The sequence below is a fragment of the Phascolarctos cinereus genome, unplaced genomic scaffold (genome assembly GCF_003287225.1).
Source record: "Phascolarctos cinereus isolate Bilbo 61053 unplaced genomic scaffold, phaCin_HiC Scaffold_359;HRSCAF=967, whole genome shotgun sequence".
Taxonomy (NCBI): domain Eukaryota; kingdom Metazoa; phylum Chordata; class Mammalia; order Diprotodontia; family Phascolarctidae; genus Phascolarctos; species Phascolarctos cinereus.
Genome location: NW_027555690.1, coordinates 15,895 through 31,358, shown reverse-complemented (window position 1 = coordinate 31,358; position 15,464 = coordinate 15,895). Strand labels below are relative to the sequence as shown.

Below are 15,464 nucleotides of genomic sequence, written 5' to 3'. Positions count from 1 at the left end.
GCCCAGCGCGCAGCGCTCAGCAGGGAGCGCGGAGCCTGCCCCCGCGTGCCGGGCCAGCGGTCCCGGCGCTCTCTCAAGCTCTCCTCTGCGGGCCGCGCCACGCCCGGGTCCCACTTCCCGCGCGAGCCACACGCTGCTCGTCCCCAGCTCTGGGCACTTCCCGGTGCAACTTCTTGCCCGCCTGTGCAACGCTCTGCCTGCTCCGGGGAGCCTCCTGCCTCCTTTGGCTTCCTCCAAGGGCCACCGAAGAGCCCACCTTCCTCTAGAGGAAGCCGCTCCCAATCCCTGGGTCAGCCCAGGGCCTTCGCTCTGCCCCGTGCGTCCTCTTCAGCCTGTCCCTAGCGCGTCCGCGTGCCACGCACACCTCGTCTTCTGCCCCTTCGCCTGGGGGCTCCGGCTCGGCAGGGCCCTTCCTGGCCCTTTCCTTGGCTCCCCAGCGCCAAGCTTCCGCTTGCCAGAGACGCTCGCGTGCCAGCCCCTCAAACGGGGGAAGCCATACCGAAAGAAACCCAAGAAGCACACGGCGAAGAAGCGACTGGACTGCTGTTCAGTGGAGAGCGTGCGGGGAGGGTCTTGGTGGCAAGTGGGCGTGGGCACCACGCTTGCCAGGGCGGCCGAGAGAGGGTCTGGAGCTGTCCGGGCGGCGTGGGGCTGGACCCCTAGGAAAAAAAGGGTGGGCAAAAAAAAAGAAAAAAGCCTACAGCACCCGGTATTCCCAGGCGGTCTCCCATCCAAGTACTAACCAGGCCCGACCCTGCTTAGCTTCCGAGATCAGACGAGATCGGCGCGTTCAGGGTGGTATGGCCGTAGACGCTCTGCCATTCTCCTGGCAGCCCCAAGAGCTCGCGCCGCCCGCGCACGCTTTTTGCGCCGCCTGCCTGCGCGCGGGGCTCTGCGCTGCTGTCCGGGCCAATCCCTCCCCAGGCCACCGCAAGCCCGGGTCCCTCTCCGGTCCGCTCCCGGCCGGGGACACACCACGCCCCCTCCTGACCACCCCAACACGCCTCGCCCGCTCGCGCGCCCCAACAGCGCCTGGCCATTCAGACGGCAGCCGGCACTCGGGCCCGCAACACACCAACGGGCTGGCCGGACCGCCCGCCCTTCTTCCAAACTGCCCCGGCCCCGGCCCCGGCCCAAGACACGCTCTGCCCCGTGCGTCCTCTTCAGCCTGTCCCTAGCGCGTCCGCGTGCCCACGCACACCTCGTCTTCTGCCCCCTTCGCCTGGGGGCTCCGGCTCGGCAGGGCCCTTCCTGGCCCTTTCCTTGGCTCCCCAGCGCCAAGCTTCCGCTTGCCAGAGACGCTCCGCGTGCCAGCCCCCTCAAACGGGGGAAGCCATACCGAAAGAAAACCCAAGAAGCACACGGCGAAGAAGCGACTGGACTGCTGTTCAGTGGAGAGCGTGCGGGGAGGGTCTTGGTGGCAAGTGGGCGTGGGCACCACGCTTGCCAGGGCGGCCGAGAGAGGGTCTGGAGCTGTCCGGGCGGGCGTGGGGCTGGACCCCTAGGAAAAAAAGGGTGGGCAAAAAAAAAGAAAAAGCCTACAGCACCCGGTATTCCCAGGCGGTCTCCCATCCAAGTACTAACCAGGCCCGACCCTGCTTAAGCTTCCGAGATCAGACGAGATCGGGCGCGTTCAGGGTGGTATGGCCGTAGACGCTCTGCCATTCTCCTGGCAGCCCCAAGAGCTCGCGCCGCCCGCGCACGCTTTTGCGCCGCCTGCCTGCGCGCGGGGCTCTGCGCTGCTGTCCGGGCCAATCCCTCCCCCAGGCCACCGCAAGCCCGGGTCCCTCTCCGGTCCGCTCCCGGCCCGGGGACACACCACGCCCCCCTCCCTGACCACCCCAACACGCCTCGCCCGCTCGCGCGCCCCAACAGCGCCTGGCCATTCAGACGGCAGCCGGCACTCGGGCCCGCAACACACCAACGGGCTGGCCGGACCGCCCGCCCCTTCTTCCAAACTGCCCCGGCCCCGGCCCCGGCCCAAGACACGCCGATGCTGCCTGCACCCCAAGCTCGCCATCTAGGCTGGCCAGGGCCCAGCGCGCAGCGCTCAGCAGGGAGCGCGGAGCCTGCCCCCGCGTGCCGGGCCAGCGGTCCCGGCGCTCTCTCAAGCTCTCCTCTGCGGGCCGCGCCACGCCCGGGTCCCACTCCCGCGCGAGCCACACGCTGCTCGTCCCCAGCTCTGGGCACTTCCCGGTGCAACTTCTTGCCCGCCTGTGCAACGCTCTGCCTGCTCCGGGGAGCCTCCTGCCTCCTTTGGCTTCCTCCAAGGGCCACCGAAGAGCCCACCTTCCTCTAGAGGAAGCCGCTCCCAATCCCTGGGTCAGCCCAGGGCCTTCGCTCTGCCCCGTGCGTCCTCTTCAGCCTGTCCCTAGCGCGTCCGCGTGCCCACGCACACCTCGTCTTCTGCCCCCTTCGCCTGGGGGCTCCGGCTCGGCAGGGCCCTTCCTGGCCCTTTCCTTGGCTCCCCAGCGCCAAGCTTCCGCTTGCCAGAGACGCTCCGCGTGCCAGCCCCCTCAAACGGGGGAAGCCATACCGAAAGAAAACCCAAGAAGCACACGGCGAAGAAGCGACTGGACTGCTGTTCAGTGGAGAGCGTGCGGGGAGGGTCTTGGTGGCAAGTGGGCGTGGGCACCACGCTTGCCAGGGCGGCCGAGAGAGGGTCTGGAGCTGTCCGGGCGGGCGTGGGGCTGGACCCCTAGGAAAAAAAGGGTGGGCAAAAAAAAAGAAAAAGCCTACAGCACCCGGTATTCCCAGGCGGTCTCCCATCCAAGTACTAACCAGGCCCGACCCTGCTTAGCTTCCGAGATCAGACGAGATCGGGCGCGTTCAGGGTGGTATGGCCGTAGACGCTCTGCCATTCTCCTGGCAGCCCCAAGAGCTCGCGCCGCCCGCGCACGCTTTTGCGCCGCCTGCCTGCGCGCGGGGCTCTGCGCTGCTGTCCGGGCCAATCCCTCCCCCAGGCCACCGCAAGCCCGGGTCCCTCTCCGGTCCGCTCCCGGCCCGGGGACACACCACGCCCCCCTCCCTGACCACCCCAACACGCCTCGCCCGCTCGCGCGCCCCAACAGCGCCTGGCCATTCAGACGGCAGCCGGCACTCGGGCCCGCAACACACCAACGGGCTGGCCGGACCGCCCGCCCCTTCTTCCAAACTGCCCCGGCCCCGGCCCCGGCCCAAGACACGCCGATGCTGCCTGCACCCCAAGCTCGCCATCTAGGCTGGCCAGGGCCCAGCGCGCAGCGCTCAGCAGGGAGCGCGGAGCCTGCCCCCGCGTGCCGGGCCAGCGGTCCCGGCGCTCTCTCAAGCTCTCCTCTGCGGGCCGCGCCACGCCCGGGTCCCACTCCCGCGCGAGCCACACGCTGCTCGTCCCCAGCTCTGGCACTTCCCGGTGCAACTTCTTGCCCGCCTGTGCAACGCTCTGCCTGCTCCGGGGAGCCTCCTGCCTCCTTTGGCTTCCTCCAAGGGCCACCGAAGAGCCCACCTTCCTCTAGAGGAAGCCGCTCCCAATCCCTGGGTCAGCCCAGGGCCTTCGCTCTGCCCCGTGCGTCCTCTTCAGCCTGTCCCTAGCGCGTCCGCGTGCCCACGCACACCTCGTCTTCTGCCCCCTTCGCCTGGGGGCTCCGGCTCGGCAGGGCCCTTCCTGGCCCTTTCCTTGGCTCCCCAGCGCCAAGCTTCCGCTTGCCAGAGACGCTCCGCGTGCCAGCCCCCTCAAACGGGGGAAGCCATACCGAAAGAAAACCCAAGAAGCACACGGCGAAGAAGCGACTGGACTGCTGTTCAGTGGAGAGCGTGCGGGGAGGGTCTTGGTGGCAAGTGGGCGTGGGCACCACGCTTGCCAGGGCGGCCGAGAGAGGGTCTGGAGCTGTCCGGGCGGGCGTGGGGCTGGACCCCTAGGAAAAAAAGGGTGGGCAAAAAAAAAGAAAAAGCCTACAGCACCCGGTATTCCCAGGCGGTCTCCCATCCAAGTACTAACCAGGCCCGACCCTGCTTAGCTTCCGAGATCAGACGAGATCGGGCGCGTTCAGGGTGGTATGGCCGTAGACGCTCTGCCATTCTCCTGGCAGCCCCAAGAGCTCGCGCCGCCCGCGCACGCTTTTGCGCCGCCTGCCTGCGCGCGGGGCTCTGCGCTGCTGTCCGGGCCAATCCCTCCCCCAGGCCACCGCAAGCCCGGGTCCCTCTCCGGTCCGCTCCCGGCCCGGGGACACACCACGCCCCCCTCCCTGACCACCCCAACACGCCTCGCCCGCTCGCGCGCCCCAACAGCGCCTGGCCATTCAGACGGCAGCCGGCACTCGGGCCCGCAACACACCAACGGGCTGGCCGGACCGCCCGCCCCTTCTTCCAAACTGCCCCGGCCCCGGCCCCGGCCCAAGACACGCCGATGCTGCCTGCACCCAAGCTCGCCATCTAGGCTGGCCAGGGCCCAGCGCGCAGCGCTCAGCAGGGAGCGCGGAGCCTGCCCCCGCGTGCCGGGCCAGCGGTCCCGGCGCTCTCTCAAGCTCTCCTCTGCGGGCCGCGCCACGCCCGGGTCCCACTCCCGCGCGAGCCACACGCTGCTCGTCCCCAGCTCTGGCCACTTCCCGGTGCAACTTCTTGCCCGCCTGTGCAACGCTCTGCCTGCTCCGGGGAGCCTCCTGCCTCCTTTGGCTTCCTCCAAGGGCCACCGAAGAGCCCACCTTCCTCTAGAGGAAGCCGCTCCCAATCCCTGGGTCAGCCCAGGGCCTTCGCTCTGCCCCGTGCGTCCTCTTCAGCCTGTCCCTAGCGCGTCCGCGTGCCCACGCACACCTCGTCTTCTGCCCCCTTCGCCTGGGGGCTCCGGCTCGGCAGGGCCCTTCCTGGCCCTTTCCTTGGCTCCCCAGCGCCAAGCTTCCGCTTGCCAGAGACGCTCCGCGTGCCAGCCCCCTCAAACGGGGGAAGCCATACCGAAAGAAAACCCAAGAAGCACACGGCGAAGAAGCGACTGGACTGCTGTTCAGTGGAGAGCGTGCGGGGAGGGTCTTGGTGGCAAGTGGGCGTGGGCACCACGCTTGCCAGGGCGGCCGAGAGAGGGTCTGGAGCTGTCCGGGCGGGCGTGGGGCTGGACCCCTAGGAAAAAAAGGGTGGGCAAAAAAAAAGAAAAAGCCTACAGCACCCGGTATTCCCAGGCGGTCTCCCATCCAAGTACTAACCAGGCCCGACCCTGCTTAGCTTCCGAGATCAGACGAGATCGGGCGCGTTCAGGGTGGTATGGCCGTAGACGCTCTGCCATTCTCCTGGCAGCCCCAAGAGCTCGCGCCGCCCGCGCACGCTTTTGCGCCGCCTGCCTGCGCGCGGGGCTCTGCGCTGCTGTCCGGGCCAATCCCTCCCCCAGGCCACCGCAAGCCCGGGTCCCTCTCCGGTCCGCTCCCGGCCCGGGGACACACCACGCCCCCCTCCCTGACCACCCCAACACGCCTCGCCCGCTCGCGCGCCCCAACAGCGCCTGGCCATTCAGACGGCAGCCGGCACTCGGGCCCGCAACACACCAACGGGCTGGCCGGACCGCCCGCCCCTTCTTCCAAACTGCCCCGGCCCCGGCCCCGGCCCAAGACACGCCGATGCTGCCTGCACCCCAAGCTCGCCATCTAGGCTGGCCAGGGCCCAGCGCGCAGCGCTCAGCAGGGAGCGCGGAGCCTGCCCCCGCGTGCCGGGCCAGCGGTCCCGGCGCTCTCTCAAGCTCTCCTCTGCGGGCCGCGCCACGCCCGGGTCCCACTCCCGCGCGAGCCACACGCTGCTCGTCCCCAGCTCTGGCACTTCCCGGTGCAACTTCTTGCCCGCCTGTGCAACGCTCTGCCTGCTCCGGGGAGCCTCCTGCCTCCTTTGGCTTCCTCCAAGGGCCACCGAAGAGCCCACCTTCCTCTAGAGGAAGCCGCTCCCAATCCCTGGGTCAGCCCAGGGCCTTCGCTCTGCCCCGTGCGTCCTCTTCAGCCTGTCCCTAGCGCGTCCGCGTGCCCACGCACACCTCGTCTTCTGCCCCCTTCGCCTGGGGGCTCCGGCTCGGCAGGGCCCTTCCTGGCCCTTTCCTTGGCTCCCCAGCGCCAAGCTTCCGCTTGCCAGAGACGCTCCGCGTGCCAGCCCCCTCAAACGGGGGAAGCCATACCGAAAGAAAACCCAAGAAGCACACGGCGAAGAAGCGACTGGACTGCTGTTCAGTGGAGAGCGTGCGGGGAGGGTCTTGGTGGCAAGTGGGCGTGGGCACCACGCTTGCCAGGGCGGCCGAGAGAGGGTCTGGAGCTGTCCGGGCGGGCGTGGGGCTGGACCCCTAGGAAAAAAAGGGTGGGCAAAAAAAAAGAAAAAGCCTACAGCACCCGGTATTCCCAGGCGGTCTCCCATCCAAGTACTAACCAGGCCCGACCCTGCTTAGCTTCCGAGATCAGACGAGATCGGGCGCGTTCAGGGTGGTATGGCCGTAGACGCTCTGCCATTCTCCTGGCAGCCCCAAGAGCTCGCGCCGCCCGCGCACGCTTTTGCGCCGCCTGCCTGCGCGCGGGGCTCTGCGCTGCTGTCCGGGCCAATCCCTCCCCCAGGCCACCGCAAGCCCGGGTCCCTCTCCGGTCCGCTCCCGGCCCGGGGACACACCACGCCCCCCTCCCTGACCACCCCAACACGCCTCGCCCGCTCGCGCGCCCCAACAGCGCCTGGCCATTCAGACGGCAGCCGGCACTCGGGCCCGCAACACACCAACGGGCTGGCCGGACCGCCCGCCCCTTCTTCCAAACTGCCCCGGCCCCGGCCCCGGCCCAAGACACGCCGATGCTGCCTGCACCCCAAGCTCGCCATCTAGGCTGGCCAGGGCCCAGCGCGCAGCGCTCAGCAGGGAGCGCGGAGCCTGCCCCCGCGTGCCGGGCCAGCGGTCCCGGCGCTCTCTCAAGCTCTCCTCTGCGGGCCGCGCCACGCCCGGGTCCCACTCCCGCGCGAGCCACACGCTGCTCGTCCCCAGCTCTGGCACTTCCCGGTGCAACTTCTTGCCCGCCTGTGCAACGCTCTGCCTGCTCCGGGGAGCCTCCTGCCTCCTTTGGCTTCCTCCAAGGGCCACCGAAGAGCCCACCTTCCTCTAGAGGAAGCCGCTCCCAATCCCTGGGTCAGCCCAGGGCCTTCGCTCTGCCCCGTGCGTCCTCTTCAGCCTGTCCCTAGCGCGTCCGCGTGCCCACGCACACCTCGTCTTCTGCCCCCTTCGCCTGGGGGCTCCGGCTCGGCAGGGCCCTTCCTGGCCCTTTCCTTGGCTCCCCAGCGCCAAGCTTCCGCTTGCCAGAGACGCTCCGCGTGCCAGCCCCCTCAAACGGGGGAAGCCATACCGAAAGAAAACCCAAGAAGCACACGGCGAAGAAGCGACTGGACTGCTGTTCAGTGGAGAGCGTGCGGGGAGGGTCTTGGTGGCAAGTGGGCGTGGGCACCACGCTTGCCAGGGCGGCCGAGAGAGGGTCTGGAGCTGTCCGGGCGGGCGTGGGGCTGGACCCCTAGGAAAAAAAGGGTGGGCAAAAAAAAAGAAAAAGCCTACAGCACCCGGTATTCCCAGGCGGTCTCCCATCCAAGTACTAACCAGGCCCGACCCTGCTTAGCTTCCGAGATCAGACGAGATCGGGCGCGTTCAGGGTGGTATGGCCGTAGACGCTCTGCCATTCTCCTGGCAGCCCCAAGAGCTCGCGCCGCCCGCGCACGCTTTTGCGCCGCCTGCCTGCGCGCGGGGCTCTGCGCTGCTGTCCGGGCCAATCCCTCCCCAGGCCACCGCAAGCCCGGGTCCCTCTCCGGTCCGCTCCCGGCCCGGGGACACACCACGCCCCCTCCCTGACCACCCCAACACGCCTCGCCCGCTCGCGCGCCCCAACAGCGCCTGGCCATTCAGACGGCAGCCGGCACTCGGGCCCGCAACACACCAACGGGCTGGCCGGACCGCCCGCCCCTTCTTCCAAACTGCCCCGGCCCCGGCCCCGGCCCAAGACACGCCGATGCTGCCTGCACCCCAAGCTCGCCATCTAGGCTGGCCAGGGCCCAGCGCGCAGCGCTCAGCAGGGAGCGCGGAGCCTGCCCCCGCGTGCCGGGCCAGCGGTCCCGGCGCTCTCTCAAGCTCTCCTCTGCGGGCCGCGCCACGCCCGGGTCCCACTCCCGCGCGAGCCACACGCTGCTCGTCCCAGCTCTGGCACTTCCCGGTGCAACTTCTTGCCCGCCTGTGCAACGCTCTGCCTGCTCCGGGGAGCCTCCTGCCTCCTTTGGCTTCCTCCAAGGGCCACCGAAGAGCCCACCTTCCTCTAGAGGAAGCCGCTCCCAATCCCTGGGTCAGCCCAGGGCCTTCGCTCTGCCCCGTGCGTCCTCTTCAGCCTGTCCCTAGCGCGTCCGCGTGCCCACGCACACCTCGTCTTCTGCCCCCTTCGCCTGGGGGCTCCGGCTCGGCAGGGCCCTTCCTGGCCCTTTCCTTGGCTCCCCAGCGCCAAGCTTCCGCTTGCCAGAGACGCTCCGCGTGCCAGCCCCCTCAAACGGGGGAAGCCATACCGAAAGAAAACCCAAGAAGCACACGGCGAAGAAGCGACTGGACTGCTGTTCAGTGGAGAGCGTGCGGGGAGGGTCTTGGTGGCAAGTGGGCGTGGGCACCACGCTTGCCAGGGCGGCCGAGAGAGGGTCTGGAGCTGTCCGGGCGGGCGTGGGGCTGGACCCCTAGGAAAAAAAGGGTGGGCAAAAAAAAAGAAAAAGCCTACAGCACCCGGTATTCCCAGGCGGTCTCCCATCCAAGTACTAACCAGGCCCGACCCTGCTTAGCTTCCGAGATCAGACGAGATCGGGCGCGTTCAGGGTGGTATGGCCGTAGACGCTCTGCCATTCTCCTGGCAGCCCCAAGAGCTCGCGCCGCCCGCGCACGCTTTTGCGCCGCCTGCCTGCGCGCGGGGCTCTGCGCTGCTGTCCGGGCCAATCCCTCCCCCAGGCCACCGCAAGCCCGGGTCCCTCTCCGGTCCGCTCCCGGCCCGGGGACACACCACGCCCCCCTCCCTGACCACCCCAACACGCCTCGCCCGCTCGCGCGCCCCAACAGCGCCTGGCCATTCAGACGGCAGCCGGCACTCGGGCCCGCAACACACCAACGGGCTGGCCGGACCGCCCGCCCCTTCTTCCAAACTGCCCGGCCCCGGCCCCGGCCCAAGACACGCTCTGCCCCGTGCGTCCTCTTCAGCCTGTCCCTAGCGCGTCCGCGTGCCCACGCACACCTCGTCTTCTGCCCCCTTCGCCTGGGGGCTCCGGCTCGGCAGGGCCCTTCCTGGCCCTTTCCTTGGCTCCCCAGCGCCAAGCTTCCGCTTGCCAGAGACGCTCCGCGTGCCAGCCCCCTCAAACGGGGGAAGCCATACCGAAAGAAAACCCAAGAAGCACACGGCGAAGAAGCGACTGGACTGCTGTTCAGTGGAGAGCGTGCGGGGAGGGTCTTGGTGGCAAGTGGGCGTGGGCACCACGCTTGCCAGGGCGGCCGAGAGAGGGTCTGGAGCTGTCCGGGCGGGCGTGGGGCTGGACCCCTAGGAAAAAAAGGGTGGGCAAAAAAAAAGAAAAAGCCTACAGCACCCGGTATTCCCAGGCGGTCTCCCATCCAAGTACTAACCAGGCCCGACCCTGCTTAGCTTCCGAGATCAGACGAGATCGGGCGCGTTCAGGGTGGTATGGCCGTAGACGCTCTGCCATTCTCCTGGCAGCCCCAAGAGCTCGCGCCGCCCGCGCACGCTTTTGCGCCGCCTGCCTGCGCGCGGGGCTCTGCGCTGCTGTCCGGGCCAATCCCTCCCCCAGGCCACCGCAAGCCCGGGTCCCTCTCCGGTCCGCTCCCGGCCCGGGGACACACCACGCCCCCCTCCCTGACCACCCCAACACGCCTCGCCCGCTCGCGCGCCCCAACAGCGCCTGGCCATTCAGACGGCAGCCGGCACTCGGGCCCGCAACACACCAACGGGCTGGCCGGACCGCCCGCCCCTTCTTCCAAACTGCCCCGGCCCCGGCCCCGGCCCAAGACACGCCGATGCTGCCTGCACCCAAGCTCGCCATCTAGGCTGGCCAGGGCCCAGCGCGCAGCGCTCAGCAGGGAGCGCGGAGCCTGCCCCCGCGTGCCGGGCCAGCGGTCCCGGCGCTCTCTCAAGCTCTCCTCTGCGGGCCGCGCCACGCCCGGGTCCCACTCCCGCGCGAGCCACACGCTGCTCGTCCCCAGCTCTGGCCACTTCCCGGTGCAACTTCTTGCCCGCCTGTGCAACGCTCTGCCTGCTCCGGGGAGCCTCCTGCCTCCTTTGGCTTCCTCCAAGGGCCACCGAAGAGCCCACCTTCCTCTAGAGGAAGCCGCTCCCAATCCCTGGGTCAGCCCAGGGCCTTCGCTCTGCCCCGTGCGTCCTCTTCAGCCTGTCCCTAGCGCGTCCGCGTGCCCACGCACACCTCGTCTTCTGCCCCCTTCGCCTGGGGGCTCCGGCTCGGCAGGGCCCTTCCTGGCCCTTTCCTTGGCTCCCCAGCGCCAAGCTTCCGCTTGCCAGAGACGCTCCGCGTGCCAGCCCCCTCAAACGGGGGAAGCCATACCGAAAGAAAACCCAAGAAGCACACGGCGAAGAAGCGACTGGACTGCTGTTCAGTGGAGAGCGTGCGGGGAGGGTCTTGGTGGCAAGTGGGCGTGGGCACCACGCTTGCCAGGGCGGCCGAGAGAGGGTCTGGAGCTGTCCGGGCGGGCGTGGGGCTGGACCCCTAGGAAAAAAAGGGTGGGCAAAAAAAAAGAAAAAAGCCTACAGCACCCGGTATTCCCAGGCGGTCTCCCATCCAAGTACTAACCAGGCCCGACCCTGCTTAGCTTCCGAGATCAGACGAGATCGGGCGCGTTCAGGGTGGTATGGCCGTAGACGCTCTGCCATTCTCCTGGCAGCCCCAAGAGCTCGCGCCGCCCGCGCACGCTTTTGCGCCGCCTGCCTGCGCGCGGGGCTCTGCGCTGCTGTCCGGGCCAATCCCTCCCCCAGGCCACCGCAAGCCCGGGTCCCTCTCCGGTCCGCTCCCGGCCCGGGGACACACCACGCCCCCCTCCCTGACCACCCCAACACGCCTCGCCCGCTCGCGCGCCCCAACAGCGCCTGGCCATTCAGACGGCAGCCGGCACTCGGGCCCGCAACACACCAACGGGCTGGCCGGACCGCCCGCCCCTTCTTCCAAACTGCCCCGGCCCCGGCCCCGGCCCAAGACACGCTCTGCCCCGTGCGTCCTCTTCAGCCTGTCCCTAGCGCGTCCGCGTGCCCACGCACACCTCGTCTTCTGCCCCCTTCGCCTGGGGGCTCCGGCTCGGCAGGGCCCTTCCTGGCCCTTTCCTTGGCTCCCCAGCGCCAAGCTTCCGCTTGCCAGAGACGCTCCGCGTGCCAGCCCCCTCAAACGGGGGAAGCCATACCGAAAGAAAACCCAAGAAGCACACGGCGAAGAAGCGACTGGACTGCTGTTCAGTGGAGAGCGTGCGGGGAGGGTCTTGGTGGCAAGTGGGCGTGGGCACCACGCTTGCCAGGGCGGCCGAGAGAGGGTCTGGAGCTGTCCGGGCGGGCGTGGGGCTGGACCCCTAGGAAAAAAAGGGTGGGCAAAAAAAAAGAAAAAGCCTACAGCACCCGGTATTCCCAGGCGGTCTCCCAACAAGTACTAACCAGGCCCGACCCTGCTTAAGCTTCCGAGATCAGACGAGATCGGGCGCGTTCAGGGTGGTATGGCCGTAGACGCTCTGCCATTCTCCTGGCAGCCCCAAGAGCTCGCGCCGCCCGCGCACGCTTTTGCGCCGCCTGCCTGCGCGCGGGCTCTGCGCTGCTGTCCGGCCAATCCCTCCCCCAGGCCACCGCAAGCCCGGGTCCCTCTCCGGTCCGCTCCCGGCCGGGGACACACCACGCCCCCCTCCCTGACCACCCCAACACGCCTCGCCCGCTCGCGCGCCCCAACAGCGCCTGGCCATTCAGACGGCAGCCGGCACTCGGGCCCGCAACACACCAACGGGCTGGCCGGACCGCCCGCCCCTTCTTCCAAACTGCCCCGGCCCCGGCCCCGGCCCAAGACACGCCGATGCTGCCTGCACCCCAAGCTCGCCATCTAGGCTGGCCAGGGCCCAGCGCGCAGCGCTCAGCAGGGAGCGCGGAGCCTGCCCCCGCGTGCCGGGCCAGCGGTCCCGGCGCTCTCTCAAGCTCTCCTCTGCGGGCCGCGCCACGCCCGGGTCCCACTCCCGCGCGAGCCAACACGCTGCTCGTCCCCAGCTCTGGGCACTTCCCGGTGCAACTTCTTGCCCGCCTGTGCAACGCTCTGCCTGCTCCGGGGAGCCTCCTGCCTCCTTTGGCTTCCTCCAAGGGCCACCGAACAGCCCACCTTCCTCTAGAGGAAGCCGCTCCCAATCCCTGGGTCAGCCCAGGGCCTTCGCTCTGCCCCGTGCGTCCTCTTCAGCCTGTCCCTAGCGCGTCCGCGTGCCCACGCACACCTCGTCTTCTGCCCCTTCGCCTGGGGGCTCCGGCTCGGCAGGGCCCTTCCTGGCCCTTTCCTTGGCTCCCCAGCGCCAAGCTTCCGCTTGCCAGAGACGCTCCGCGTGCCAGCCCCCTCAAACGGGGGAAGCCATACCGAAAGAAAACCCAAGAAGCACACGGCGAAGAAGCGACTGGACTGCTGTTCAGTGGAGAGCGTGCGGGGAGGGTCTTGGTGGCAAGTGGGCGTGGGCACCACGCTTGCCAGGGCGGCCGAGAGAGGGTCTGGAGCTGTCCGGGCGGGCGTGGGGCTGGACCCCTAGGAAAAAAAGGGTGGGCAAAAAAAAAGAAAAAGCCTACAGCACCCGGTATTCCCAGGCGGTCTCCCATCCAAGTACTAACCAGGCCCGACCCTGCTTAGCTTCCGAGATCAGACGAGATCGGGCGCGTTCAGGGTGGTATGGCCGTAGACGCTCTGCCATTCTCCTGGCAGCCCCAAGAGCTCGCGCCGCCCGCGCACGCTTTTGCGCCGCCTGCCTGCGCGCGGGGCTCTGCGCTGCTGTCCGGGCCAATCCCTCCCCCAGGCCACCGCAAGCCCGGGTCCCTCTCCGGTCCGCTCCCGGCCCGGGGACACACCACGCCCCCTCCCTGACCACCCCAACACGCCTCGCCCGCTCGCGCGCCCCAACAGCGCCTGGCCATTCAGACGGCAGCCGGCACTCGGGCCCGCAACACACCAACGGGCTGGCCGGACCGCCCGCCCCTTCTTCCAAACTGCCCCGGCCCCGGCCCCGGCCCAAGACACGCCGATGCTGCCTGCACCCCAAGCTCGCCATCTAGGCTGGCCAGGGCCCAGCGCGCAGCGCTCAGCAGGGAGCGCGGAGCCTGCCCCCGCGTGCCGGGCCAGCGGTCCCGGCGCTCTCTCAAGCTCTCCTCTGCGGGCCGCGCCACGCCCGGGTCCCACTCCCGCGCGAGCCACACGCTGCTCGTCCCCAGCTCTGGCACTTCCCGGTGCAACTTCTTGCCCGCCTGTGCAACGCTCTGCCTGCTCCGGGGAGCCTCCTGCCTCCTTTGGCTTCCTCCAAGGGCCACCGAAGAGCCCACCTTCCTCTAGAGGAAGCCGCTCCCAATCCCTGGGTCAGCCCAGGGCCTTCGCTCTGCCCCGTGCGTCCTCTTCAGCCTGTCCCTAGCGCGTCCGCGTGCCCACGCACACCTCGTCTTCTGCCCCCTTCGCCTGGGGGCTCCGGCTCGGCAGGGCCCTTCCTGGCCCTTTCCTTGGCTCCCCAGCGCCAAGCTTCCGCTTGCCAGAGACGCTCCGCGTGCCAGCCCCCTCAAACGGGGGAAGCCATACCGAAAGAAAACCCAAGAAGCACACGGCGAAGAAGCGACTGGACTGCTGTTCAGTGGAGAGCGTGCGGGGAGGGTCTTGGTGGCAAGTGGGCGTGGGCACCACGCTTGCCAGGGCGGCCGAGAGAGGGTCTGGAGCTGTCCGGGCGGGCGTGGGGCTGGACCCCTAGGAAAAAAAGGGTGGGCAAAAAAAAAGAAAAAGCCTACAGCACCCGGTATTCCCAGGCGGTCTCCCATCCAAGTACTAACCAGGCCCGACCCTGCTTAGCTTCCGAGATCAGACGAGATCGGGCGCGTTCAGGGTGGTATGGCCGTAGACGCTCTGCCATTCTCCTGGCAGCCCCAAGAGCTCGCGCCGCCCGCGCACGCTTTTGCGCCGCCTGCCTGCGCGCGGGGCTCTGCGCTGCTGTCCGGGCCAATCCCTCCCCCAGGCCACCGCAAGCCCGGGTCCCTCTCCGGTCCGCTCCCGGCCCGGGGACACACCACGCCCCCCTCCCTGACCACCCCAACACGCCTCGCCCGCTCGCGCGCCCCAACAGCGCCTGGCCATTCAGACGGCAGCCGGCACTCGGGCCCGCAACACACCAACGGGCTGGCCGGACCGCCCGCCCCTTCTTCCAAACTGCCCCGGCCCCGGCCCCGGCCCAAGACACGCCGATGCTGCCTGCACCCCAAGCTCGCCATCTAGGCTGGCCAGGGCCCAGCGCGCAGCGCTCAGCAGGGAGCGCGGAGCCTGCCCCCGCGTGCCGGGCCAGCGGTCCCGGCGCTCTCTCAAGCTCTCCTCTGCGGGCCGCGCCACGCCCGGGTCCCACTCCCGCGCGAGCCACACGCTGCTCGTCCCCAGCTCTGGGCACTTCCCGGTGCAACTTCTTGCCCGCCTGTGCAACGCTCTGCCTGCTCCGGGGAGCCTCCTGCCTCCTTTGGCTTCCTCCAAGGGCCACCGAAGAGCCCACCTTCCTCTAGAGGAAGCCGCTCCCAATCCCTGGGTCAGCCCAGGGCCTTCGCTCTGCCCCGTGCGTCCTCTTCAGCCTGTCCCTAGCGCGTCCGCGTGCCCACGCACACCTCGTCTTCTGCCCCCTTCGCCTGGGGGCTCCGGCTCGGCAGGGCCCTTCCTGGCCCTTTCCTTGGCTCCCCAGCGCCAAGCTTCCGCTTGCCAGAGACGCTCCGCGTGCCAGCCCCCTCAAACGGGGGAAGCCATACCGAAAGAAAACCCAAGAAGCACACGGCGAAGAAGCGACTGGACTGCTGTTCAGTGGAGAGCGTGCGGGGAGGGTCTTGGTGGCAAGTGGGCGTGGGCACCACGCTTGCCAGGGCGGCCGAGAGAGGGTCTGGAGCTGTCCGGGCGGGCGTGGGGCTGGACCCCTAGGAAAAAAAGGGTGGGCAAAAAAAAAGAAAAAGCCTACAGCACCCGGTATTCCCAGGCGGTCTCCCATCCAAGTACTAACCAGGCCCGACCCTGCTTAGCTTCCGAGATCAGACGAGATCGGGCGCGTTCAGGGTGGTATGGCCGTAGACGCTCTGCCATTCTCCTGGCAGCCCCAAGAGCTCGCGCCGCCCGCGCACGCTTTTGCGCCGCCTGCCTGCGCGCGGGGCTCTGCGCTGCTGTCCGGGCCAATCCCTCCCCCAGGCCACCGCAAGCCCGGGTCCCTCTCCGGTCCGCTCCCGGCCCGGGGACACACCACGCCC

General features: G+C 69.2%; 14 non-coding genes across 14 annotated transcripts; all 14 read right to left on the bottom strand.

Moving 5' to 3' along the window:
* Positions 1-694: 694 nt before the first annotated feature.
* On the bottom strand, positions 695-812 carry LOC144456155 (5S ribosomal RNA). The gene has a single exon (XR_013485066.1). It is a non-coding gene; the product is annotated as a 5S ribosomal RNA (ribosomal RNA).
* A 723-nt stretch (positions 813-1,535) lies between these two features.
* LOC144456154 (5S ribosomal RNA) lies at positions 1,536-1,655 on the bottom strand. The gene has a single exon (XR_013485065.1). It is a non-coding gene; the product is annotated as a 5S ribosomal RNA (ribosomal RNA).
* Positions 1,656-2,732: 1,077 nt separating this feature from the next.
* LOC144456148 (5S ribosomal RNA) lies at positions 2,733-2,851 on the bottom strand. The gene has a single exon (XR_013485059.1). It is a non-coding gene; the product is annotated as a 5S ribosomal RNA (ribosomal RNA).
* Positions 2,852-3,927: 1,076 nt separating this feature from the next.
* Positions 3,928-4,046, bottom strand: LOC144456147 (5S ribosomal RNA). The gene has a single exon (XR_013485058.1). It is a non-coding gene; the product is annotated as a 5S ribosomal RNA (ribosomal RNA).
* A 1,076-nt stretch (positions 4,047-5,122) lies between these two features.
* LOC144456146 (5S ribosomal RNA) lies at positions 5,123-5,241 on the bottom strand. The gene has a single exon (XR_013485057.1). It is a non-coding gene; the product is annotated as a 5S ribosomal RNA (ribosomal RNA).
* Positions 5,242-6,317: 1,076 nt separating this feature from the next.
* Positions 6,318-6,436, bottom strand: LOC144456144 (5S ribosomal RNA). The gene has a single exon (XR_013485055.1). It is a non-coding gene; the product is annotated as a 5S ribosomal RNA (ribosomal RNA).
* A 1,076-nt stretch (positions 6,437-7,512) lies between these two features.
* On the bottom strand, positions 7,513-7,631 carry LOC144456143 (5S ribosomal RNA). Its single transcript, XR_013485054.1, has one exon. It is a non-coding gene; the product is annotated as a 5S ribosomal RNA (ribosomal RNA).
* Positions 7,632-8,704: 1,073 nt separating this feature from the next.
* On the bottom strand, positions 8,705-8,823 carry LOC144456142 (5S ribosomal RNA). Its single transcript, XR_013485052.1, has one exon. It is a non-coding gene; the product is annotated as a 5S ribosomal RNA (ribosomal RNA).
* Positions 8,824-9,549: 726 nt separating this feature from the next.
* Positions 9,550-9,668, bottom strand: LOC144456141 (5S ribosomal RNA). Its single transcript, XR_013485051.1, has one exon. It is a non-coding gene; the product is annotated as a 5S ribosomal RNA (ribosomal RNA).
* A 1,077-nt stretch (positions 9,669-10,745) lies between these two features.
* On the bottom strand, positions 10,746-10,864 carry LOC144456140 (5S ribosomal RNA). The gene has a single exon (XR_013485050.1). It is a non-coding gene; the product is annotated as a 5S ribosomal RNA (ribosomal RNA).
* Positions 10,865-11,591: 727 nt separating this feature from the next.
* Positions 11,592-11,710, bottom strand: LOC144456159 (5S ribosomal RNA). The gene has a single exon (XR_013485070.1). It is a non-coding gene; the product is annotated as a 5S ribosomal RNA (ribosomal RNA).
* Positions 11,711-12,784: 1,074 nt separating this feature from the next.
* On the bottom strand, positions 12,785-12,903 carry LOC144456139 (5S ribosomal RNA). The gene has a single exon (XR_013485049.1). It is a non-coding gene; the product is annotated as a 5S ribosomal RNA (ribosomal RNA).
* Positions 12,904-13,978: 1,075 nt separating this feature from the next.
* Positions 13,979-14,097, bottom strand: LOC144456138 (5S ribosomal RNA). Its single transcript, XR_013485048.1, has one exon. It is a non-coding gene; the product is annotated as a 5S ribosomal RNA (ribosomal RNA).
* A 1,077-nt stretch (positions 14,098-15,174) lies between these two features.
* LOC144456137 (5S ribosomal RNA) lies at positions 15,175-15,293 on the bottom strand. Its single transcript, XR_013485047.1, has one exon. It is a non-coding gene; the product is annotated as a 5S ribosomal RNA (ribosomal RNA).
* Between the last annotated feature and the right edge of the window lie 171 nt (positions 15,294-15,464).